The 25,071-nt window shown below is 42.6% G+C and overlaps 1 protein-coding gene across 2 annotated transcripts in view; it reads right to left on the bottom strand.

Annotated features, from left to right (window-relative positions):
- MGAT3 (beta-1,4-mannosyl-glycoprotein 4-beta-N-acetylglucosaminyltransferase) overlaps nucleotides 1-25,071 on the bottom strand; it is a 773,371-nt gene that overhangs the window by 700,740 nt on the left and 47,560 nt on the right. For both annotated transcript variants that reach the window (XM_044066932.1, XM_044066924.1), the window contains exon 2: nucleotides 18,752-18,836. The gene's annotated coding sequence lies outside the window, so the exon portion shown is untranslated. The remainder of the gene's footprint in view (nucleotides 1-18,751; nucleotides 18,837-25,071) is intronic.

Raw genomic sequence — 25,071 nt, 5'->3', positions numbered from 1 at the left:
TGACTGTGTTGTTGTCTGTCTATCAGTAGTTGCCCTGGATGAAGGTAGTCCTTGAAGGCTGTCAGAGCATTCAGTACAGCTAGAATCTCTTTCTGATTGATATGTAGATGCATTTGATTTGGGCTCCATTTGCCCTGAATACATTTCCCTGCCAGATGCACCACCCAAGCATAGTCTGATGCGTCTGTAGTTAGGGTTTGGGCGGCAGGGGGTGGAGTGAATGGCAGTCCCTTGTTTTGGTGGTATGCCTCTGCCCACCACAGGAACTCTAGTTGCAGGCAAGGTATGATAGGAATCATTGTTTGCAGGCTGTGACAATGTTGACTCAAACTTTTTAGGTACCACTGAAGTTTCCTCATATGCAGTCTTGCATATGGAATTAGAAGAAGGCATTCTGCCGAAACCGGTCTGAAGGTTTGATTTATTGTTGGGGCATTTTTATGTCCCATTCTACATCTTCCAAATAAAGCGTTGGACTACTCATGCTGGCCTTTTGTGTTTTCTACTGGTTGAATAGCCCCCATATTCATGAGGAACAGAACTTGTTTCTGGGCCTCTGCCCACTGATTTGGAGGCAGATCTGGCCATCCGTTTGGGATTGGCAACGTGTGGAAATGAAATCTGTATCCCTGGGATACTATATTTAAAACAAATTTGTCCTGCATGCATGAAGTGCCAGTTTTCCCCCCAAAGGGGCAGCCAAAAGGTAAGTGCTTGGTGATTGCAGTGGAAAGTCATTGAAACTGTTTACCATAGGGTGGTGCCTTGTTGCTTCCAGATTTGGAGGTGGAGGCACCCCATTGTTTTGTTCTAAAAGTTCCTTGTGACTGAAACCTAAAGCCTTTGGAATGTCTGGATTTGATCTGAGCAGCTCTCGTGGGAATTGGAAAGAACCAGTTCTTAGTAGGGCAGTGCCTACTAAATCTGGGTGGCTGCACTTGTAAGAAATCTTTCACAGTTTGCATACATTTAACTTTTTCTTCCATCAAGACTTCTTCAGCCTTATTACCAAAGAGACTGTCCTGTTGTAAAGGAGCATCCAACAATTTTACTTTAACATGGTCAAGCAGATTTTGCTCCTTGAGCCTAGCATGCCTTCTAATCACAGATCCAGTTACAGCAGCCTTGCAAGAGGCCTCTCCAAGGAATCAAAACCACATTGCAAAGTATGTTTTCCAACTTGTTCAGCTGAATGTAATAAATCCTGCAACTAGTTTCCACACAGTCAGAGATCAACATCATTTTCTGTTTAAGTAAACCCATGACATGCTGTTGATATTTAAGCATATGAAATTGACAGTTTAAAGCCCTGATTGCCAAGGTTGTAGACGTGTAAGCCTTGTTACCTCATCTATCCAGCGCCCTGGAATCTCTGTCCAAAGGGGTAGGATTTTTAGCAGTAGTGGCCTTAACGCCCTTGGGACCCTGAGAAATGGTTTCAGGGTCAGCAATAGGGTTTTTGAAAAGGAATTTGTGGGAGTCAGAAACCCTGTAGTATCTGTCTGGCTTACTAGGAGCCAGAGGCAGGGAAACAGGAGTCATACTGGATTGAAAACATGATCAACAACGTCTAGAACAGGAGGTATAGCCAAAGGCCTATGCTGAGGAAGAAGAAGAAGAAAATCCTCAAGTCTCTTTTTAGATTCAGAGAAATCCTGGCTTTCCCAGTGGAAGTGTTCCCCTCAAGGTATGCAAAGTTTCTCCAAAAGAGAAATCCTCGGAGGAGAAGCAGAAGGAATGGAATCTTCTGCATCAGAATCCTCATAAGTAGGTACAGATAAATCCTGATCAGAAGAGGAATCAGAAGAAACAGAAACCTGATCTGAAGATTCATAGTCAGTGCCTTGCCTTGGCCTCTTAGCAGGAGGGGGATGGGTACCCCTGATCAAGGTAATTAAATCTTCAGCCATTTTGATAATTTGTTTTTTTAGGCACTGGGGCCTGTACTCGTAGCCCAAGCGTCATTTTTTTAGACATAGAAGTAGATTTTGGCCTTAGTTTTGAAGATGGTGTCAGTTTAACATACAAATCTTTAGGCCTGAAAACACCCTCAGAAGCCAGTGCCTGCTCAGTGGCTCCGGACCCATCTAAGGTACAGACATCCACGGGTTCAATACTTAAAGCATCTTGCGGCATACCAGACTCCGAATGGGTCTCAGTAGAGGCCTGCGAATCAAAAGTAGCGGGTATCAGGGGCTGCGAAAGCGCCTGAGTACTGGTGAACCGGCAACTGGCTTAGGAGAAGCATCGTCGTCGGTTTTGGACCTAGACGGTCTGTCTCTTTTTCTTTGCGTTTTTTAGATATTCCGGTAGTCGGATTGCTAACCAACGACATTTCTGGATAGTTAAATCTTGAGCCAAAATATTTAGCAGCAAAAATATACAGACTTTTAATCGTTCGTTGATTAAATTTAGCACAAAACCGACAGCAAGGCACGTTGTGGTCAGGGCCTAGGCAAGGAATACAGTACAAATGAAAATCCTTATGAGGTATTTGCTTCCCACAAGAAATGCAATCATTAACTTTTACTGACATCGGTAAGGAGCAAGAAAAAGTTTCCCCAACAGGGTACTTGGCTTTTAGTTGATGACTTCTGTTCTGAAACTCAAAAATGAAAATTTCAGGAGTCTGCTGACCAGCACTTGCGAACTGCTTCTGCTTCGGGCACCGTGCGGCAAGAAAGACTGATGTAATGGCATCGGCTGCATGTTTTATACCCCTGACAACCTGATGTCAGCGAAGAAGGGACAGCAACCAATGCCGGACCCAAGACTTTGTTAATCAGGCCGACTGAGGGCAACCTGCCAGCAGATTACCCAAATGTAATGACTGCAACAGTGAAACATGAAGAACATCTACATACAATGCAACTTGCACTTGCAGCAATGCCTAAATACTATGGGTCATGTATGCTGGAAGTGGTTTTCAAGTCTGAAATAATGCAAGTCTCCACCAGTTGAGTACATCTGGGGACAGACAAGTTTTTCATTTTTCTGATACCCACTTTAGCCGTTTCAGGGTCATGGGGCAGCCAAGGCTTATCCCTACAAGCAATGACAGAGAACCAGTGCTGGATATAATACCAGTCCACTGTAGGACACACAAGCACACATACTTTAAAAAGATCACCAATTCATGTACAGGCATGCCTTCAGAATGTGGGAAGAAATCAGAAGCCCTGGCAACAGGGACACAGGAAGGACATGCACAGTATGTACAAAAGGCAGATTTTGGAAACACAATTTACCACTTTTTTCCAACAATTCAAGTAAACAGTCTTGAAATCAAGGGCCTGAGTAGATATTTGGCAAAGATGTCATAATATACACTTAAAAAAAAAAATACTGTAGAAGAACATGGAATACGTCTCAACTACTGTGCTTATGAAGATTTCAGCTTCTTCTCTCCTTTAACTGATGGCTGCTCTGACTTTGCTGAGCTGAATGATTCGTCAGCAGTATGCCACAGAATCAAGTAACAACTACAGTTCTAAAGCATGCCTTCAGCTGTTCTACTCAATCCTAATTGCACATTTTATTTTAATGTCACTACACCACAAATTAAAGGGTGTTCACAATGACTACAAGGAAGAAGCTAGCTATTACTTACATATGTGGTACACAAACACATACCCGATTACTCTATTGTGTCCTGCTGTTCAGATTTTTTTTTTTTTTTGCTTAAATTATAAGCACAATTATCCACAAGTAATCTACGCACACTATATTGGTAGCAAAGCTAGTGTTAACTTACTGATAACCATAACTCACATGACATTTGCTAGCCTCTCCAACAATCGAAGTACTCCTCAGTATTTGTTTTCTGTTAACTGGGTAAGTCCATCTGGGCTGGTGGCCCATTTTCAGTGGAGACCAAATGTGATTTTGAAAAATGAAAAAAGTGCTGTTCTGTAGGAGCTCAGAACAGATCATCAACCTGGTTAACACATGATAAAGTAAAAAATGCAGTGTCAAAAGAAAGGTATCCGTAACTTATTTTCACTCAGATGCATCAGCACAGTTTATTTTGTGCACCCCCTTACTGCAGAGAATTGCACGACCCCTCACAGCCTAAACCTGTACCTGAAGTTACTTTTTGGCTGAAGAATGTTTTGTTCCTGCCAGAAATAATGTACTTTTACTGTTATCATGCTCAGCTATACTTCAATTTTTAATGCACAGCAGTAACTTCTACTACCAAACTGCCTTTTTTTACGAACTTAAAACGATTCTGACATTTACCTCTCATTTCGTGAGTGTACCAACTACTCTGGTCAATATTGTGATTTTTGTGCTGCGGTGTTTAGAATGACAGCAAATGTCACCTTTATGGATAAATACATATGATGTTACATAACACATTAAAGGTATGCTACAGTCATACTTAACATAATACACAAACACACTAATTTACCTTTGGAACACCAGGAAGAAAAGGCTCGTTACTTCAGAGCAATCAGTTGTGGATGTCACGGAAGAAATAACAGTCTTAAATTTATAGTCAAGCTTATTTTCATTGAGGATGCACTTCTGGTGGTACAAAATATAAACTTAGCATGACGCCCACAAGAACAAAGATTAATAATTAATACATTGGGCAGAGGCATTTAAAATATATGATGCATCAGCCAAGTCAAAGTTGCCTGATTCTTTCCTAAGCCCTTAATCGTAAGTACAGAACCCTTTCCTTGTCCCATGATTCACATCCCATATCTCTTCTAACTCCTAAAGCTACACTGCTTCATATATCGGGTATGAGACATCCCCATTTTATTACAATCAAGTCACTACTCCATTATTATACAGTATACATATTTATGCACAGATTTGTTTATTTCTAAATATACTACAGATAGTCAATTGTACAACTGTCAGAAAAAGAACTTTACTAGGTTATTGTTCTACAACAGAGTGGTTTCTTGAACAGTAAAGTACAGCAAGCATAGCCGCAGTTTTACACCATGCTCACTTGCAGCACAGAGAAGATACAGCTGCAGATCTCAGGGTAACTGAAGACTGATGCACTGGCATTTGCACTGCAGTCTCTTGACAGCTCCTTAATGGATCCAGTAAGAAATACTAACACTTTGACTGGAATTCTTGGTGAGCATTTTCCAGTTACTTTTCTACAACTATGCAGTTATGTTTTACTTACTATATTTTCACCTGTTTATCAGGTAGGTGAGCTGGCCTTACAATGCCTTTCAGCCATGTCCCAGACCCTCCCCCCAAAAAGCAGTCTTAAAATATTTACTTAGCCTGCATTACACACTACTCAAGCATACAAAATGTAAAATTATGAAAGGTACATATTTACAAGGAGAAAGGAATGCATAAAGTTCAAAACGTATACAACTACATGTAGAAAAAATGAGTACACAAACTTGGCACGGTTATATAAAACCTGCAGCTACAAGACTAAGGTATACACATTTTCAATTAAGCATTTCACAGTTTTATCAACAGTTTAGAAATGTAAACATGCTAAAGTTACTTCACCATGCATAATGGTCAACTATTGCCTCTGAAACATTTGTATTTAACCATAGCAAAAGGCATTTGTTAAACTTCACCTGAACGATATGTAGAGTTTTTCAACTTCTAATTTCTGGTAAAAGCAGACTACTGAAGGATGGTGTACTTTTTTCTCTCTCTCACCAACAGCTAGTCCAAAGTTCCCTTAATAATAGTGCACAGTCTGTACTGTCTAAAATGGATTACAAAGGTGTCTAAACTATTACTTTGGACAGTAAAGGTGGGCAGGACTGTAGGCTGAATCTAAATAATATTATTTTCCAGAACCAAATAAGATACTGAGCTTTTATTATAAGGTAGCACAATTGTTGGAATATGCAACTTTTATTACAAGCTCCAGCTGTGTCAAAAGCATAGAGGGATAAAGCCCAAGGTATGACCCACGCAAACAGAATATGATTAGTGGTCTGGCTGCTTGACTGCACTGGCAGGGAGGATGAGCTTGCCTATCCTGGAGGGGTGGAGTGTACTGGTGTCTCTCTACTGATGCCAGGTTGAGGGACTGGAGGTGTAACCAATTCATTTCCTTGTCTAGGGGAGATGCACACTCCATTGCCTGCTCAGCGAGGTGCTTTAGGGTTAGCAGCTACCCCTCCAGGTTATCTGACTCACCTCTAGGCTGAGCATTAAGCAGAAATACAACTAAGATGATATCCTGGACGTGGAGGGTAGATGATGGAGAGATACTGGAAAATAATTAGGCCAAAGCTACCATCAAATACTTTCTGCCTTTTTCTCCATTATTCAGCAATTAGTTTCATACCGCTCAACTGCACAATGCTGTGATTTTGACAACAGACTTAGGTTCCCTTTGGTAGAGCAAACCTATCTGCCCAGCAAAGAAATGCTCAAGCCAACCTTCAATCCACAAAAGCCTCAAAGGAATGTACTCTTAAGCGGTACTAAAGCTCTAAAGGGCTTTGCATCCTAGCTGGTCTTTTAGTGACCTCAGCTCAAGTTGACAGTTTGGGAGTATGGAAGGTGCCCTGAAGCTTTGGAAACTGTCCAGCTGTTATATCCTTGGTAGAATATAACCCATACAGCTGAGGTTACAGCAGCAGTGATGACCAACAGTATATGACAAGGTCCCGTAAAAGCCAACTTAAAAGCTAATTTGGCAGCCCTCTAATGGCTCAAAGTTATGGACCATTGGTAGAATTAGTAAAGGCTATGTGCAAGGACCCAGTGACACAACTACAAACAGTGCTCATACATACACACAGGTTTTCAGTGGAAGTGGGTATGCATCAGGGTTCCGCTCTGAGGTGTGTAGCAAATTCATTCTGGGATAGAAGTCCTGGAAAATCTGAAAAGTGAGCAGGACCATCCTGATCTCCAGAATATTGATGTGAAGAATGGCTTCCATTCTGTAATCAAACACCTAGGACTGCCTGCCATTGAGAATGCCCCTGCCAACCCAGAGTGAGCTTTCTCTGCTCACAGAACTTTGCTCTCACTTCTCCAACAGTATACAGACTGGTGAATTTCCCCACTGGTGGCCATTTTGGCTAACTCCACCACTGGCCTGCTCTTCCCTCAGAGTACTCAAAGAAGCATTTGTCCGAGACCTTCTTTAGTAGGAGAGATCCACCCCCCCTCCATCTCCACTATAAACTAATTTCCAAAGAAAAATTAGGATGTTTCAAGTACATCTTTTGCTATACTTTCCTACCAACTCACTGCAATGTCCATATCTTGTATGCAAATTTGTTTGATTCCAAAAACCTCATTTGATTTTAAAAACTGTAAAAAGCATTGGTCCCTAATTTTTTTTTGTGTTCTGAATTTTGGTCTCCCCAATCCAAAACCCATGGTTACATTGTTGTGGCTTGTACCATTGTGCCTGTTTCAGTTAATCAGGACAAACTTTCAGACTACTGGTGGGTTCTGCTCCTGAAGCCTATTAGTTGCTCTGCAATAATCCACTTGATTCTGCTCAGGTAAAGCACCTACACCACTTCGAACATGTTGGTAACCAATAGATTTGGTCTACTCCTGTTAATATCTAAATTCATAACAAATTAATAGTTAAAGATAATTTTAGTTGGATGGTAATCTATCAGTTACTGAACTGGAATGGGAGACAAGTTTCAGCACCCTGAATTTATTTTTAGATCAGGACTTTGTTTACAATCTAACTCCATGCCTTTTAACTTTACTGCTTCAATTGAGCTGTCTGTATACCATAAACTATATTAGTACTATTTAACAGAGTTGAGCAATGGATGGAGTGCTTTTGTGGGCAAGCTACAGCTGTAGGATCAAGACCTGGTTGTGTGATCTTCCAGCTTCTTTCGTGGTTTACCCTGAATAAACGTCCTTTCAACTGTGGAGCCAAACAAAAGAACTGTCATTACTGGAGGTACCAAGAACCTGATATTGCATGTATTACTAAAAGAAGGCCAAATGAGAACCATGGGCTTATTTGGCCTCTGCTACTCCACCTGGATATACTGTTTTGCAGTGCCTTAGCAGAGACAGGATGGGGGGGGGGTGCATTTCTGCTAGTCCTAGAATGAGGCTAATGCAGGTTGCCCCTGGGGAGACTAGTTTTTCTGAGCATATCCTTTGCAAGTTGCAGGTTTCCCCTAGACTAGAGTCCACCTCGTTATGCAAGGCCATTCCTACAAGAGTTTACTGATTTCCTTCTCCACTCAGTTGTTGGTCATGGCCATTTTCTTCAGTCTTTCTAGACGCGCGGTGCCCGAAGCAAAAGCAGTTCGCAAGTGCCGGTCCGCCTACTCCTGAGATTTTCATTCTGAATCCAGAACCAAAGTCTTCTACAAAGCTAAGTACCCCATTGGGGAAACTTTTTCTTGCCTCAGACCGATGTCAGTAAAAGTTAATAACTGTATTTCTTGTGGGAAGCAAATACTTCATAAGGATTTCCATTTTTATTGTACCCCATTTGTGCTAGGTTTAATAAGCGCACTATTAAACGTTGGTTTGATTTTGCCCGACATTACTTTGGCAGAAAATGTAATTATACCATGCCGTCGGAACTTCCGACCACCGGTATTCATAAAAAGCGCAAAGACAAGGACAGGCATCAGAGGCCCAAAATTGACGACGAAGCCTCTTCTAGGCCAGGCACCGGTTCTCCGGTTTTCAGTGAGGCGCCTTCGCAGCCCCTGACGACCGCTTCTGCAGAACCACAGGCCGCCCCTGACCTCCACGTGGAGATGGCTGGGCCTTCGGATTCACTAGCTTTTCAGCAGACCGAAACCGATCCTGCAGAGGGATCCGGAGTACCTGAGCTACTCACAGCTTCAGAGGGTGTCTTCAGACCTACTCAGCTAAGCATTAAACCCTCTTCTAAGTCAAAGCCACCTTTAAAAACTAAGAAACAAGTACAGCATTCTCCAGGACAGGCCTCCATACCCAAGAAACAAATGCTCAAAATGGCCAAAGACCTAATCTCTCTGATCAGGGGTTCCCATCCCCCACTTGATAAAAGGCCTAAATAAGATGCAGATTATGATTCATCTGACCAGGGGTCCATTTCCTCAGATTCATCCTCAGACCTGGGCTATTTACCCCCTTATGAGGACTCTGATGCTGAGGAATCTATTCCATCAGCCTCTCCACCTGAGGACTACTCCTTTGGGGAAACCTTACATACCATGAGGGAGCATTTCCATTGGGAAGGCCAGGATTATTCAGAGTCCAAGAAAAGGCTCAGAGACTTCCTATTATTACCTCAACACAGACCCCTGGCTATTCCGCCAGTGCTAGTTATTGTGGATGATGTGTACACTGAATCCAGCTTAAATCCTGATTCCTTACCTCTAGCTCCACTTAAACCGGACAGATATTACAGAGTCCCTGACTCACACAAATTTCTGTATAAAAGCCCTGTTGCTGATCCTGAAACTATTTCTCGGGGACCCAAAGGGGTTAAGGCCTCATCAGCAAAGAACCCAGTTCCCTCTGACAGAGATTCCAGAATACTAGACAGATGGGGAAAGAAAGTATATACGTCTGCAACTTTAGCAATGAGAGCCTTAAATTGCCAGTTTCACATGCTAAAATATCAGCAATTTCTGATATCTCAGTTGAAACAAAAAATGCTTCCAGACACAGATCCTCCTAATTTTAAAGAAATTCAGGATTTATTGCATGTGGGAAAGCATACTTTGCAATGTGGTTTTGATTCTTTAGAGGCCTCATGCAGAGTAGCAGTTACAGGCTCTGTCATTAGAAGACATGCATGGTTAAAAGAACATACGTTACCAGATCATGTTAAAGCTAAATTACTGGATGCACCTTTACAGCAGGATGTTTTATTTGGAGTTAAGGCAGAAGAGGTATTAAAAAAAATGGAGGATAAGGCAAAATCTATGCAAACAGTGAAGAATTTCTTACAGGATCAGCCTCCTCGATTTAGCAGAAACTGGCCAAGAAAGAATTGGTCTTTTCCAGTTAATGACAGACCTCAAAGGGGCAGATACAGATGGCCAAGAGGTAGAGGTCAACCACAAGGTCCTTACAGGCCTCGACAATGGGGTGCATCAGGCCAGAAAGAAGGGGAAGACAGGCACCAACCATATAAAAAACAGCCCCAATGACTTCCCACTCCAGCTGCCAAACAACTCACTCTCTGGCAGCCCCATTGGGAGGAAAACTGGCACTTTTTTATCACAATTGGCATATGATCACACAAGACAAATGGGTTCTCAATATTATTTCAAAAGGTTACAGGTTCCACTTTCACACACTGCCAAGATTAAAAGGAATGCCAAATATGCTACTAAACCAATGGGCAGAGGCCCAAAAACAAATTATGGCACTCATGATCATGGGAGCTATTCAAAAGGTACCACCACAGGAACAAGGGCAAGGATTTTACTCAAGACTCTTTCTGGTTCCCAGAAAATACAAAGCTTGGAGGCCCATTCTGGATCTTTCTTCACTAAACACTTACCTGGATGTTCCGAAATTCAAAATGTTGACATTACAGCAGCTTCTTCCCATGCTGGGCAAGCAAGCTTGGCTCGTGACTTTGGACCTCAAGGAGGCATACCTGCATGTCCCTATCAGACAAAACTGCAGAAGATACCTCAGGTTCTTAGCTGGTCCAATGCACTATCCATTCTCTGCACTGCCCTTTGGATTATCTACTGTGCCCACGGTCTTCACAAAGTGCCTGGCACCAGTAATTGCATTTTGCAGACAGAAAGGAATTAAAATTTACCCATACCTGGACGACTGCCTGAATCAAGCAGAGAGCAAGGACATTCTTCTACAGCATCTGGCATTTGTAAAAAAGTTAAGTTGCCTGGGGTACACAGTAAATGAAAAGAAATCAAAACTAGTGCCCTCACAAGAGATAATATTCCCGGGTGCCAGCTTGAACACAACGACCCAGATGGCTTTTCTCACGCCAGACAAGCAAGGACAACTGACACAATACTTTTAATTGATGGCAACAAAGACCCAACTCCAAGCAAGAAAAATTCTGCAGGCCTTGGGCTTCATGGCATCTTGCATACTACTAATTCCATATGCCAGACTGCATATGAGGAAACTACAATGGTACCTAAAGAATGTATGGTCTCAACACTGTCAAAGTTTGGAAACAGTTATACCAATACCTTGCCTTCAACAGGAGTTTTGATGGTGGGCTCAAGCTTGTCCCCTCAACAAGGGACAGCCTTTCACTCAACCCACAGCCAAACACTGACAATAGATGCATCGGATTACACCTGGGGAGCACACATGGCAGGAAAATGTATTCAGGGCAAGTGGCCCGCAGAACAAAGGCATCTTCACATCAATCAAAAAGAGATGCTAGCTGTACAAAATGCCCTTACAGCTTTCAAGGACCTGTTGCATCCAGGACAACTACTACTAAAGACAGACAACACCACAATTATGTGATACATAAACAAGCAAGGGGGCACTCACTCCTACCCCCTCTGCAGACAAGCCATGACCTTGTGGAACACAGCTATAAACTATCAAGTTCATCTACAAGCACAATTCCTGCCAGGAGAGAAAAAACACACTGGCAGACAACTTAAGCAGAAATATCATGGATCCCCACGAATGGGAATTGAATCCTCAAATATTCAGAATGATAAAAAAGAAATGGTGGAGCCCGGACATAGATCTGTTTGCCTCCCCAATGAATTGCCAGCTAAAGAAATTCTGCAGAAGGAGTTACCATCTGCAAGCATGGAAAGTGGATGCCCTCTCTTTCAGCTGGACAAACCTACAAGTATATGCTTTTGCAACACTGCCTCTTCTCCCAAAGGTACTCATAAAAGCCAGGCAAGAAGAGCCAAAAATGATCAGGACCACCCCTGGATTTTGCCTCAAATACCACATCTGCTGTCTCAGCACAACAATCAGTTACTCCACAGCCAACTAAAGACACTAAACCTAGCTGCATGGAAGATTCCCTAGCCACGCAAGCAATACCTCTCTCCAAAGCAGTTATGGATGTCATTCTGGAGGCCAGAAGGCCTAGTACCGGGAAAGCCTACTCGGATAAATGGAAGAGATTCTGTGCCTGGAACCAGGCTCACAGCCTTGATCCTCTTGTGCCAAACATTCCTCAGATACTACAATATTTGACTGAGATGCTGGACATAGGCCTCTCCTTTTCATCCATCAAGATCCACGCCTCAGTCATCTATGCACATTACAACACGGATCTACCAATTTTCTCTAATCCTTTGCTAAAACAGTACCTCAGAGGGGCTAAAAACATAAGACCGCCCCGTAGAGCACCTACTCCAACTTGGGACCTCAACTTTGTTTTGGAAAAATTAACTTTACCTCCTTTTTGAACCAGCTAGCACAGCAGAATTAAAATACATTTCTTGGAAAACTGCTCTGCTCCTGGCAATAACTTCTGCAAGAAGACTTTCAGAATTACAGGCACTAATGGCAGTGGAACCTTTCCTTATTTTCCAGCAGATCAGCATGCCCTTAAGAACTAACCCTACGTTTATGCTTAAGGTGGTTTCAAGTGTGTCTCTAAACCAAACCATTCACTTGCCTACTTTTTATCCAAAACCACAGAATAAAGGGGAAAGACTACTGCCTTCATTGGACATTCACAGGCAGTTACGCTTCTACTCGGACAAAACCAAAGCTTTCAGAAAATCTGAGCAATTATTGGTAGCATATGCTGCAGCAGCACAGGGAAAAGCTATTTCAAAACAGACTATTTCCAAATGGATAGGACATTGCATACATTTCTGCTATGTGCACCATGGAAAACCTGTGCCTAACAGCGTTAGATCTCACTCCACCAGGGCAACAGCCACTTCAACTGCCTACCTCAGAAGAATACCTACCAAGGATATTTTGGAAGCAGCAACATGGAGTTCTTTGCATACCTTCACCAAGCATTACCATCTGCCTCTATACTCTAAATCCAGAGCGGGCTTCACCTCTGCAGTGCTGCAGGGCCTTATAGCCACCCCTAATGCCTTATAGAACCAACCACCCTACCTCAGCTTTAGGATTCTACCCAAGTGTAATGACTGCAACGGTGTCACACGATGAACATAGTACAGTTTTGTACCTACCATAAATGTAGATTTTCAAGTGTAGACACTGCTGCAGTCCAGGTTACCCTCCCTCCTTCACCTCTTACTGGCTAGTACGTACCTAGTTCCTCTACCTTTTACTACCTATGGGGAGTATTTGCTGGTAGCTAAAAGTATGTTGCTTGCATTTCTTATGTATGTTTTAATAGCAATTTGAATTGCCTACCTATTTGGGGGCACCTGATATCTGGGGCAAGAAAAACTGAAGAAAATGGCGTCGGCTGCATCTTATATACCCCTGTCACACTTACGTCAGGGAGGAGGCGACAGCAACCGACGCCGGACCAAGACTTTGGAACTCAGGACGACTGGGGAACCGCCTGACGGCAGGATAACCCAAGTGTAATGACTGCAGCAGTGTCACACGAACATCCACAGTTCAACAAAGAATTCTGCTTCCTAAAAAGTAAAGGGTACAGGTTGGAGCACTGGTGGCACAAAGCAGGTCTGTGGCATGTCAAGTTTGAGTTGGAGGAACATTATGCCATTTATCATGCAGAGATCCCTTATAAGAAAGTGGACTTTTTATACAGAAAGATCTTTGTGGCATCAAAATAGCCAGCCATGCTTTTCCATGGGGTGAAGGGGTTAAGCAGCTCAGCCAGTCTTTCCAGTCAGAGGGCATTATCATTTCTCAAATGTGAATTGATTGCTTGCTTCTTCTCTGACCATGTTGTCATCAGATCTACTCTTCCACCACAAAACCGCATGGGCAATGCCATCCTGTCCTCTTCCAGCTCTATGGATTGTGTCAACATTCTGGATTATGATAATTTCATGATTATTGTCTCTACTGTGTAACTGACCATCTGTGGATTAAGTCCTTCTTATCAATGTTGATTATCATTAGTCTTGACATTCTAAAGCCAGTGATTTTCCAGATACTGGTTATCTTCAGGCCAGGAATTTTCCGATCTGCTTGAAACATTTCTTTACCACCATCCTCAAGAAGTCTGGTTTAAAACTTGCCACAGCATAGAGAATGATCTCCTTATGGCCAGAAATCAGAAGTACTATTCAATAATGGTTCTCCTGGACCTCTTGGTAATACCTGATGCCATTGATACCATTTATCATGGCTTACTGACAGAGTGACTACAACTGGACTGTACAGTGGTCTCTCTTCTCTATGGTCTTGCATCAGTTTTTATCCCATCTCTCTTGCCATTCCTATAAGGTCTATGCTGGACTAAATTAATTTTCATCCTATCCTTCAGACTGTGAAGTACCACACGGCTGTACCTTGGGGCCCATTACTGCTTACTGCTCGCTATTCATATGTTCCCATTAGGAGATCTTATTGGAGAAAGGGGACTAGCATACCATAGCTGTGCAAATGATACCCATATTTACCTTTCTTCCCCTTGAAATAAAATAGCAAGTGTGGATTCTACACCTTATGACCTTGAAGCCTTCTATTCTTGTCTCTCCCATAAACAGTTGAAACTTAATACCTGTGAAACTGAGGCAATGTCAGTTCATGCAACCTTGAGGACTTCCTGTACACTCCAACTCCCCCGTTTCATTTTGTATGGTAGAGAGAAGCTTAAATTTGTTGAAAGACTGCTTAATCTTGCTGTGATTTTCACTTTTAAGTTGATACTTCTGCACCAAGTGTCAGCAGCTGTGAAATTATCTTGCTTCCACTTGCTGAACATTTCCAAGATAATGCACTTTTTGACTCAAGCTGACCTCTTAGGAGTAGTTCATGCCTTAGTTTCTTCTAGATAATTGCAATGCCCTTTACCAGCAACTTCCCAAGATTGAACTGAACTACAGATAATGTAAAACTCTGGGGCTAGATAACTTACTAGTGCAAGTCATTATGAACTTACTGCTCCTGTCCCGCAAAGCCTTCAACGGATGTCACTTTGTTTCGAAAGTATCTACAAGATTCTAATGTTGGTACACTTGTTCAGTCATTACTTCAGTTGCATTTATCTGAAGAAGGTGCTGGTGCCATACCTCTATCTGTGTATTGCACTGTGCCATTCAGGGGCTGCTAGGGATTCCATAAGTGCATTTTGAGAATTCTGGTGTCCCTGTTTGTGCCTTTCCAACTCCTTACCTGTGGAATTCACAACCTCACTGGTTCTGACAGCATCCATGCTTGCCTGACTTCCACTGTTCACATAAAATGTACCCTTTTGGTACTGTCTATGAGAGGAGTGGGATGATTAGTGAAAATATGTGAACATAATTCATTGTTAAATATCACCATTTTATGTTTTTTATTATAGGTTTATTACCTACACATATTATGGCATCTTGTTGGGTGTGCTGATTTTTTGTTGGTAAATCACCTAAACAAACTTGAAGTGTTAGGCTTACTGGAGTCTCCTCTAAGGTTAAATGATAGAGTCAGAGGACTAGCCCCGCCCTCTGCTGCATCATCTGCAAATGCTCATAAAACTCTTGTCACTTCTGGTGGAGAAGGGAGATAACCAAAGCTTTCCTAGGTATCTTCACTGGTGGTTCAATGTCACGGAAATTAAAAGCCTGTTCTCCTAAGTGGAAGGATGAAGAACCTCATGCAAGTTTAAGGTTCTGGGCAGGAAAGTGTTCATGAGTTGCAAACTGAAGGGCTTGCCTGGTTATCTCCTTAATAGGGCAAAATAGACTTCACAGTACCTAGAGGACAGCTTGTGCCAAGGTCTGTGTTGGAGTTTGCAATGCTAGAAGAATGGTTGCTATAATATATCCTTGTCCACGGCTGTAGATTCTCTTGACAAGTCATGTTTGCCCTTTCTCCATTAGGAGGCATGGACCATAGTTCAATACAGAACTCTGCCTCCTACAAAGTAAAGGGTACAGATTGGAGCACTGGTGGCATAAGGCAGGTCTGTGGCACCAGAGATTTCAATGGTGGCACTGGATGTGAACATCATGCTGTTTTCAGCTTTTGTATTCTTGGCATCAGTGGAGTATTTTGGTATTGGCATGGGTCTCTTCAGGAAATGACACTGGAGGAGATGAATCTGACAGACATACAACAGCCAATAGTCCAGCCATAGAAACATCACCAGAGGACAGAAGAGACTTTCACAGCAAGCTTTGGAGAAGATTGTCCTTAGGTGAAGATTTAAAGGTATTTGCCACAGTGACAGAAGGCAGAATATGAGGAAAAAGTCCTTTGGAAAACATTTTTATCCACTTAATAAATTGTAGGGTAAAAGTCTGAGAAACTTTTACTGCTAAATTAGAAAAAGAGCCTGAAGGCTGGTCTGTGCAATGTTCAACTTGTGTTGTGGACCACACTTTGGAAACTAAGGCAGCTTAAAGCATCTTTCAATGCTTACAGTGTTTTGCTTTTAATCACAAACTGGGACAACAGAAAACACTATGGGTTTCTCGAAGGCAAAATAGGCAAGCAGTGTATCCACATGCGGCAGAAAGGCCTGTACACATGCACACTTTCTTAAACAGAGATGAGAACTCTGAAAGGGACAAAAAGCCTAGTCCCTATTGCTTAATGTGCCAAAACAGGAATTCTGACAGTAAAAAGAAAAATCGACATAAATTGAGGTCCTTGTGACAATTAAATACATTTTTATTTAATATTCATTAGCAAACTCAGAAGCTTCCTCCCTACCCATAGTCTGCAGATTTTTTCTTGTGATCACTCTCACAGCAAGGCAAACAAAAGCTGAACAGTCAGCAATGAATTATGCATTATGGGAGTAGAATTCCAGGTAACTTACGAAAATTTTACCTGACAAGCATTTATAATACATGTGGCATCAGTCCTAATGGTTTCCAAAATAGACTTCTTATTGGAACCTATGTTAATCTGCCACAGAGCAGCAGAATGCAAGTTGCAAAAATACCAGCACCAACAGGCCAGTGCTAGACTGTGGGCCTCATGAGCCAGGAGCTGAAAATTATAAGGGATCTATTTACTTGGTGTGACAATGGAACAGAATTTCAGACTAAACTGGAAGTATTAGCAGCATGCACTATTTCAGACAAGTGGGGTCAGCAGCTTCAATTCCATCAGCTCCCTTGTTAATCTTGTCCTTCAACAGACCACAGTATGACATCAGTGCAAATCAGAGAGAACAGGGCAGACAACCCATCCAACTGCTCTACAAGCCATAAGTGGTGCCCCCTCAAATGTCTCCCCACCCTACCTTATTCCCATTAATAGCATTTGGTGTCACTGCTAGCAATGCGGGAAATACTGGCCACAGACATGGCAGTGACAGAATGCGGGTTAGTCTGTTAAGGGGGTCTGAAAGCTGCAAACTCCAGGAAGTGGGGAGCTGAGAAGCAAACTGATGTAAAACAAGTGAAGAGATTATTTATTAAACCTAGCACAAAACCAACAACCTGTGACGTTGTGGTCTGGGCCTAGGCAAGGAATACAATAAGAATGGAAGTCCTTATGAGGTATTTGCTTCCCACAAGAAATGCAATTGTTAACTTTTTCTGACATCGGACGGAGGCAAGAAAAGGTTCCCCAACTGGGTACTTAGCTTTATTGAAGACTTCGGACTGAAATTCGATTCGAAAATCTCAGGTGTCGGCCAACCGGCACTTGCGAACTGCTTCTGCTTCGGGCACCGCGCTGCAAGAAAGACTGAAGAAAATGGCGTTGGATGCCTCATATACCCCTGGCGCACTGACGTCAGGGAGGAAGTGACAGCAACAGACGCCGGACCAAGACTTTGGAACTCTGGCCAACTGCGGGAACGCCTGATGGCAGGATAACCCAAGTGTGATGACTGCAGCAGGGTAACACGATGAACATCAGGTAAAACAGAATATAGTTGTAGAGTGGCAGATGACTTTACACTGAAGCTAAGAATTTACGGTACTGTGCAAGCAGACAGATAGAACTCTTAGCTTATTCATTATACCTAATACAGAATGTTTTTTTTTTTTATAAATAATTCAGACGCAAACTATCACATCTAACGAATTAAAATATAATAGACATCTATCAAGAAACTTCTAGATAAAATGCTACTACACCCTGGAACCACAGATGGCACAGCATTATTAAATTTAGCTGCCAGAACATGTACCGGTGAAAACGACCACACAATGTTACACTTTAATAGCTTCAATTTAAGTTTAATAAAAAAATGGCTATTTATGCAATATTCCAGCAAAAAAAAATACAAACAGTGGCATATTAACATATTAACTATTAACTACTCAACAGTTATACAGTTTTAAAATCATTACCTGCATATCCAGATAACAGATTAGGATTTTAAAAACCTACTCATGTCCAAGTGTGCAGTTAATGGTAAATATATTATGTAATAAGTAATGTCTTTTGGCTTTTCCCGGTAAGGGTTTGCCACAGCAGAACTCCATTCCGCTAATGACTGGCAGTGGATTTTTATGGTGCCGAGTTGCCAGCCCGACGCCCAACCTTCAAAGAAGGCACACCCATTCATGCTCGCACCTACCTGCATGTCTTTAATGTCACTCGACCGTGGGGAGGACATGCAGACTCCACACAGAAGGAGCTCCAGCTGAGAATCGAACTTATGTTTAATTGTATTACCTCCAGCTATCCTGAATAAAACAGAAGGTTGGTACACAAAATCTGAAGTGATTTTCCAAAGATGCCATCACATAAATGGAAAAAAATATTCAGAATTAAACTAGTTACTATAGTATACCAGAAAAGGAGAACCCACCTTTTCAGCACAGAAGTTAGTGGTCAAACATGTTTGAAGGAGCGGTTTTGTCCAATGTGAAGTATATGAAATATCAGACATCAGCCTGCAAAAAAAGAAAAAAAAAAGGCAATCTTACTCAGAGAGGCATGCATTGTCTGCAACAGATAAAGTCACTGATGTGGCAAAAGAATCCAACACTAGCAGTCAGCAACTTCCTTGTTTGCACATTGTTCAGTTTCTGTTTGAACAGCAAGAATATCAGCTGCAATTTCTTCTGTAGTACACAAGATGTAGTACAGGATGCTTCATATCTGCAAAAGCTGCATTCTGTTAGCAACATGCCTAACAAGACTTAATTTTCCACAAAAAAAAGTTTACATTACCGTCTTTAGACAGTTCTCAGACAGTCTGCTATAGAACATTACCAACATACCTTGTTTAAAGAACAGTACAACTTTGAGTGAAATTTACAAAGGGTTAGCACAGTGCAAGGCAGTGTACATAGTGACCATACACAGGGTTGTGTGTGTGTGATTCAAAGACAGAATGAGTGATTGCACAAGGATCAAAATAATACAATATCTAATACATACAAATGAGTGCATAATGCCATGAAAATGACCCACACCAAGAACACTCTCTGTATGCTGGAAAAACAAGGAATTCACCCGAGTGATGAAAACGCAATTTATTCTACGATGTAAAATCTCCACAGCATTAGCAGCATATGTTATATGTAATATATGTTAAGCATATATTAGCATAATGAAGGGCTGTGGCTGACTAAGTTTGCGGAAGACTGCAAACTGGGTGCTATAATAGAGTCTCTGGCCAACATAGAGATCCTCCAGAAGGGCCTAAATAAGACTGATGCATGGTGTCAAAGCCATGGTCTCAAGCTAAATGCAAAAAAATGTGTAGTAATCCCTTTTGGAAAAAACAGAGTACCCGCAAACTACAACACAGGAGGTAATCCCCTGAAATCTGAAGAAGAAATAAGGGATCTAGGGACCCAAGTAGATAGCCAGCTTTCCCTTGATAACCATGTTGCCAAAGTGGTTAGAAAATCCTTCTATGTAACCCATCTGATCATGAAAGGGTTCGCATCAAGATCTAAGGATGTAATGGTGCCCCTCTACTTTTCCCTCATCAGACCCATAATGGAGTACAATGCACCAATTGGAATGTACCTGGCTAGACATCTTCAGCAGCTGGAGAGACCACAGAGGTACCTAACCAAGAGAATTACTGGCCTCAAACAGTTGCCCTATGCAGCACGATTGAAAAAGCTAAGACTGTTCTCTGTTGCATACCGCTTTCTCAGAGGCGATCTCTGTCTAACGTACAGAGCCATGTCCAACCCAGAATTGTTGAACATGCGCCATCTTAGCAAAACCAAATCTACTCGAGCTCCAAGCTCTAGGGATATAAACCTCAACACAACAATGAATAGAACATGCTGGAGGGATAGATTCCCTTCACAGAGACTTCCCTTACTATGGAACAGGGTCCCGATCTACATAAGACAGAGCCCCTCACTATCTCTCTTCAAGAGGAACCTTGATGAGTGGATGGGTAACAAAGTTCACACCGGGGATCACACCAACAGCACTACTAGATAGGGGCCAAGGGTACTAGCTGCTAGTACAAGGGTCTAGGGAACTACTAAAGGGGCTGTGAATACCACACAACGTGGCTGGGCTAATATATGCCTTTGGGCAGATAGCTCAGTACCAACCTATAACCTATGAACCTATATACAAAATAAAATGTATACTCCACAGTAACACAATATCCACAGGCAAGCGCTTTCGTCCATCCGGACCTTCTTCAGAACTTAAACAAGTCATACTGGACTAACTGTTCTTCCTAGAGTTATGATCAGTGCAAGTTTACGGTAGTGCAAAGCTGAGTGAATCAACAATTCCGGCAACGAATTCGAAGAGAGTGTTCTTGGTGTCAGTTTCTCTCTGTGCCGGTTTTCATTTCATGAAAATGACCCACACAGTGCAACAGGTATTCAGACTAATGAATGGATATTTCGTTCCATGTGAGTTGTTCATCTCACTTTCACTCTTACTGATGGGTTCCTCGGCTCCGACCCGGCCAACTACAAGAGCTCGAGGTCTTCAACCAGATCGAGGCCAACTCCCTACCCCATGATGCACCTCGATCTTCCCTCAGATCTTGTTTGCTGTCAGCTGGCTACAAAGGACTATTAATATGCCACACTAAGAACTGGATACAAGACCATACCCACAAATGAGAGAGGTCTCAGACCTCAAGTAGACTGGTTGGAGGGTGGGACGTAAGAATGAAAGCGAGATGAACAACTCACATGGAATGTTATGGTGAGTACATAACTTCTTTATGTGAAGTTGTTCTATCTTGCCGTTCATTCTTACTGACGGGTAGCGTCTCGAGCACCATCTTTTTCGGGTGGCTCACGGGAGAATGTTCTTCAGAACAGTGGAACCAAAGGAAGCCCTGTCCCTGGAGGCGTTGTCTACTTTGTAATGAGTGATGAAGGTATGAGGCCTTGACCAGATGGCTGCTGCACAAATAGTATCTAATGGTAACTTAGCAGAGAAGGCTGATGAGGTAGATACAGCTCTAGCAGAGTGGGCCTTTATTTTTTGTTGTATTGCAGCATTCACTGAACTGTAAGTGAAATAAATACATGCAATCTGATAACCATCTTGACAAGGTGACTTTTTGTCACTGGAGCAGCTTTTTTTTGACTCCCAAAAGGAGGAAACGAGCTGTTCTGTTTTCCTGAATTGTTTGGTCCTGTCCAAATAAAATCGGAGTTGCCTATGAACATCAAATTTGTACAGCATGAATTCCATCTTATTTGTGTATTTAGGGAAGAAAACAGGCAAATAGACTGGCTGAGATATGTCTCTGAACAAACTTTGGGTAAAAATTATTAGTTCTGAGCAAGACTCTATCATTATGGAAATTCAGATAATGAGGTTTTGATGGTCAAGGCCTGTAACTCAGAAATCCTCCGAGCAGAAGTGATAGCTATTAGAAATATGGTCTTCCATGAGAGATACTTCAAATCACAGGATGAGGCTGGTTCAAAAGGAGGTAATAATCGGGAAAGAACAAAATTTAAATTCCATGGCATGGCTGGAGTTTTGACGGGTGGTCTCAAATGGATTTGAGAAAGGCTTCAGAGAGTCTATGTGACATGAACCTTAGACGCCAAGATGAAAGTTTGAGATTGCTGCTAATTGAACTCTAATGGTAGCTGTAGCGGCTCCGTCATTGAAAAGTTTAGTCAGAAACTCCAGAATAGATTAAATTGAAGCTAGGTACGGAAAAATATCATTCTGAGATGCCCATATAGAAAATCTCTTCCATTTGCCAAGATATAATTTTCTGGTAGATGATTTATGACAGGATGTTAAAATATGTTGGGCCTCGGCTGAGAGTTTGCAAATCCTGGCTATGTTTGGAATTGGAGCAGCCAAGCTGTCAGTTTGAGGGAGTGAAGAGAAGGATGAAGAGCCCCTGATGAATGGGTCAGAAGATCTGGAACCAGGTCCAGAATCCAAGACTCTTCCAATAGATGAGGCTGAAGGAAGGGAAACCAAATCTGACGAGGCCAGTAAGGGGCTATTAAGATTATGGTCTCTCCCAGAGTCTTTGCTATCTGTAATACTTTGGGTATTAGAGGGAAAGGCAAAGAAATTGTCCACCAAATGCATCCCACAGTGGAGGGATTAGGGCAAAGTAGCTGCTGCATTTCATGTTTGTTGGGGTTGCAAAGAAATTGCAGCAAAGCTGGCCCCACCTGTGGAAGATACTTTCCGCTACTTGTTTCTTTAGGGACCACTCGTGAGGCAAGAGAATTGCCCTGCTTAAATTGTCTGCTATCACATTGGATTTCCTCGGTATGTGCATTGCTATCAGAAAGCACTGGGTGGAGGTTGCCCACTGTCATAGTGCCTCTCGACACAGGGGATAAGATTGGGTTCCTCCTTGTTTGTTTATGTACCAGACCACTGATATATTGTCCATCTGAATTGCAACTGTTCCCAGAGGGAGAGAGTCTTGTGAAAGGACTGCAACGCTAGGAGTACCGCTCTCATCTCCAGGACATTTATATGTAGATGAGCCTAATGCTTCTTCCACGTGCCTTGGGCTGTTTTTCCCTGATAATGCCCCCCCCCCCCCCGTCAAGGAAGTGTCCGTGGTCACCATGCCTATAGGAGTGGGTAGAACAAAATGGACGGCCTGGAGTTACTTGTTGGGGTGTTAGCCACCACTGAAGGTCCTTCTTGCATTTATTCGTTATTAAGATTTTGTGTGACAGTGGACGTTCCTGAAATGACCACTGAGAGAACAGGAGCCACTGTAGTACTCGCATGTGCATCCGACCCAGAGGAATGGCAATGATTGCTGCCGCCATCATTCCTAGCAGTTTGAGTACCATTGAGAATGGGGCTTTTGTCTTTGGAAGCAGGTCTAGGATTTGTTTTCGTAGAAGACAAACTCTTTCTGGAGGAAGGTTTAAGGTCATTGTGATTATATTTAAATCTGATCCTATAAAAACGGTCTGCAGTGATAGCGACAAGGCAGATTTTTCTGAGTTTATGGTAATCCCCCAACTGATTGCAGAGATTTAAAGTTGTGTTCCTTGCATGTATGAGTGGATGCCTGGTGGTGGCAATGAGGAGCCAGTCATCTAGATATGGAAACACCTGGAATCCCAAACGTCTCAGGTGAGCCATGACTACTGCCATGCATTTGGTGAACATTCTGGGGGCTGTAGTGAGACCAAAGGGCAGTGTGCGAAATTGGTAATGACTGGCTCCCAGCCAGAAGTGTAGATGATCCCTGGATGGCCTGTCCATTTGTATGTGGTAGTACACATCCTTGAGATCTATCAAGTACATCCAACTGTCTTTCCCCAGAAAGGGGAGTATTGACTGTAGCATGACCAACCGGAACTTTGTCTTTTTTATTGACTTGTTTAGTCTGCTGAGGTCTAGAATAGGTCTCCAGTACCCCATTTTCTTTGGAACTAAAAAGAACCTTGAGTAAGTACCGAATCCTCTCTGGTCTGCTGGGACAGGACCAAACAATTCAGGAAAACAGAACAGCTCGTTGCCTCCTTTTGGGAGTCAAAAAAAGCTGCTACAGTGACAAAAAGTCACCTTGTCAAGATGGTTATCAGATTGCATGTATTTCTTTCACTTACAGTTCAGTGAATGCTGCAATACAACAAAAAATAAAGGACCACTCTGCTAGAGCTGTATCTACCTCATCAGTCTTCTCTGCTAAGTTACCATTAGATACTATTTGTGCAGCAGCCATCTGGTCAAGCAACCTTTGGACCTCTATGGCTGCTTGTTCCCTGTGACTGGGCGGAACATCTGGGATTTTTTTCACAAGACGTGGCGGTATGGCAAAGGGAATTTAATATCCTTTGGCTACAATACTTTGTACCCAGCTGTCTTTTGTTATTTTTAGCCAGGCATCTGGGTACAAAGAAAGGCACCCCCCAACTGCCTCCAGAGATAGACAATCGGGCCTCCTTTCAGGAGTGCTGATAGGGCTTCCCAAAGAACTGACCTCTGTCTCCCTGATTCTGCAGGCCTCCTCTGCTGCGTGGATGGCGTCTTCCATTATTTCCCCCTCCTCTGCCTCTAGAGGGGGTTTCACCATGAGTGTCCTGGAAAGATCCTTGAGATTTACGGAACCACATCTTTCCACCTCCCCTCCCATTGGAGTAGGATGTAATCGGGGTAGAAAAACATACTTGGATGGCAGACAAAGTCTTCCCGCCTTTCTCAGTCCTGGTGTTTTCTTTACTTTGTCCAAACAGGGACGAGCGTTAAAAGGGGTATTAATAGAAGACAAAGGATTACACAAAGGAACATAGGCACATCCAGGAATGTCTCCTAAGGGCAATTCCTGTCCCTGCTGCTCTGCGCATTCCATCAGCTGCATACGAGACCAGATGCATGGAAGGGTTCACAACAGAATTAAGAGTAGAGAGCTGGGAAGTTACCTTGTCAGAAACCCCCGCAGTTACTGAACCCTGCAGGGTATCTCCTAGTTCCTTCAGGAGATCCCTTTGCAACCTAGTGAAATGTGTGAGACAGTTCAGTGATTGAAGGACAAAAGCCGGTGAACTACACATATGCTTCATATACCTGTCCATAATCCTGGACTCTCTATTAGGAGGATGAACAGACGTAGAAGTTTCTGATAGTTCCTTCTTAGTGGCTGCTGCTGCCACCACCATGGCATCAACAGGCGCGCCTTTAGTTTTTTCTTGAGGACAGGTTATAAATTTACTAGGCCCCCCCCCTTTGGGAACA

The sequence above is a fragment of the Protopterus annectens genome, chromosome 1.part0 (assembly GCF_019279795.1).
Source record: "Protopterus annectens isolate FY-2018-M chromosome 1.part0, PAN1.0, whole genome shotgun sequence".
NCBI classification, from domain to species: Eukaryota; Metazoa; Chordata; order Ceratodontiformes; family Protopteridae; genus Protopterus; species Protopterus annectens.
Note: the sequence above shows the minus strand (reverse complement) of the source record. Positions and strands in the feature narration are given on the sequence as shown.